Source organism: Halyomorpha halys, unplaced genomic scaffold (genome assembly GCF_000696795.3).
Source record: "Halyomorpha halys isolate HHAL.00 unplaced genomic scaffold, Hhal_1.1 Scaffold423.1, whole genome shotgun sequence".
Classification (NCBI taxonomy): Eukaryota; Metazoa; Arthropoda; class Insecta; order Hemiptera; family Pentatomidae; genus Halyomorpha; species Halyomorpha halys.
The window spans coordinates 164,926-167,213 of NW_027105827.1; the positions used below are offsets into that span (position 1 = coordinate 164,926).

General features: G+C 24.6%; 1 long non-coding RNA gene across 1 annotated transcript in view; it reads right to left on the reverse strand.

The window, feature by feature from the left end:
• Positions 1 to 477: 477 nt before the first annotated feature.
• LOC106682550 (uncharacterized) overlaps positions 478 to 2,288 on the reverse strand; it is a 7,061-nt gene continuing 5,250 nt past the window's right edge. The window contains exon 2 of the long non-coding RNA XR_001343432.3: positions 478 to 2,235. This is a non-coding gene — a long non-coding RNA (uncharacterized lncRNA). The remainder of the gene's footprint in view (positions 2,236 to 2,288) is intronic.

Here is a 2,288-nt window from a genome sequence, read left to right on the forward strand (position 1 = left end):
CTACTATTTGAGTTTTTCTTGACCGCACCCGGACCATATTCCTTTCATCTTCACACACGGTCAATCAATAATCTTCCAGTACTTTTTATTTTATTTCATAACATTCACCATATGTTACATGCTCCCCTAACCTAGGGGTCTGGCATTCATTGGGAGGTTTTACTACTTAAAAAAAAGGAACTCTGCATGGTATCAACCTTCCAAAGGCTCAGTATTTAGGTAAGTATAAAATTGAAGAAAAATAAAAATAATATTAGATATGGTCATAGTAACTCTTGAGCTGTACAAAAAAAAAAACACTTTTTTTAAAATAGAATATTAGAGTTCTATTTTAGAGTTTTTTATAAAATATTAGAGTAAAGAAAAAAAAATGATACAACTTTCTGTTAGCAAGGAACAGTTCCTCCAAAAATAATTTCAAATTTAAAACTAAACATAAAATGTATTAAACTTGGAGGGTTAGTATGTATAACAACATTTAAGAAAATATCAATTTTATTTTAAAATGACAAGGAATGGATAATGGTTAGCATTGATTTTTAGTTGTGGATACATTAATTGATTTCCTAAATCATAAACTAAATTTATTTTTCATGAAGTTTGGTACATAATGCCCTATTCAGCACTAATAGATTTTGTTTTGCGCATCATTTATTTCATATATTAATTAGAATTTAAGGAACAAATTATACACCTATATACTATCACATAAAAATAAAAACACAAGAAATATAATTGTAAAGATTTAACAAATTTAATAAAGCATACTTAAAAACAACAAATAAAATTTTCAAAACTGCTAACATTGAATAATTAGTTAATTTACAGTTCAGCCTAAACAACAGTAACTACAATAAATACATTTACGAAGTTGGTCAGGGCTGTGGTTAAGTTAGACAGCACACAGTAAATGAAATACTTATACTTCTTATGATCTGTGCCGAAATGTCAGCTAAAGATCAGGTACATGTTTTGTAAAGGCCTAAAGCTTAGGCTGAAAAGTCAGCACACATATAAAGAATGTGTTCAATAAAATTCCACATTATAATTGTTTTTAGTAGATAAGGAGGAAAAACATTGATTCAGATTATATTCCATCAACATCTGAGCCTAATTAATTTAAATTAAAAGTATTAATATACATTAAATATATAAAAAAATAAAATTATGTTAATACTATATTTAATACATATTTAATGTTGAATAAATACTTATATACTTGAATAAAATATTTATTTAACATTAAACAATTAATATAAATCGTACACTAACATAAATCAAACTTCATACATCATGAAGTACATGTTAATTTACGTTATCACAATGTATATGTAGATAAGTATTAATTTTCATTAAACAACCCACATTATTTCAAAAAACTTCCTTCTTGTTTCTTATTTTTTTTTATTTTACAGCAGATTTACCTCAATCAATAATTTTGACTTTTCTCATATAACACCATTTGTAAAACATCTTGAAGACACACAACTAAAACATTTTAATGTAACTTTTATGATTAATAAAACAATTAACTCATTTCAATAAATTAATATATCAAGAGATCAACATAACAAACCAGTAATTAAGTAATCACTTAATTAATCATAATCTTATATAAAGTTTTCTTTAGATAAATCCTATAAATACAAAAAAAGTGTAACTTCCGATGTATATAAGAGAAAGCTAACATCTAAATTAAATAAGTAAACTACAAGCTCGCAGAAATGTCTGTTGTAAAGATTACAGACTTTTTCAAAAACATTTAACACTAAAATACATGTATTCACATATTATTATTTTTTTTTTTTAAAGCAAATCATATAAAAAGATGTGGTTTTACTTTTTTGTATAAATCACAAATAATTAATACCTTTGATTTATCTTGTACTAACGACATTGATGAGGTTTCCATAGCTAATTATTCAGAAAAATGACAAACATGAAGAGTAGAAAAAATATTTATATATATAACAATCAATAGAAATTTCATTTCAAAAACATAAATAAAATATTTTCTATCTCACATTTAATAAAGTATTTTTAAATTTATGCTATCACAATGATTTTTGTTTTTACAACTACTTTTGTAAATAAAACCTAGTGAGTTTTGGGCGTGTATAGATGTTTACTGATTTTTTTTTGCTTCACTAATACTGTGTTGAGCTTTTGTAAGGCAACTGATGACTTATTTATATTTGTTTCCAATTCACTCATAGATTCAGAAACATCGTTCAACTGAAAGTAAGCAACCAAACATTAGATTTAATAAAAATAATTATTTACTATAT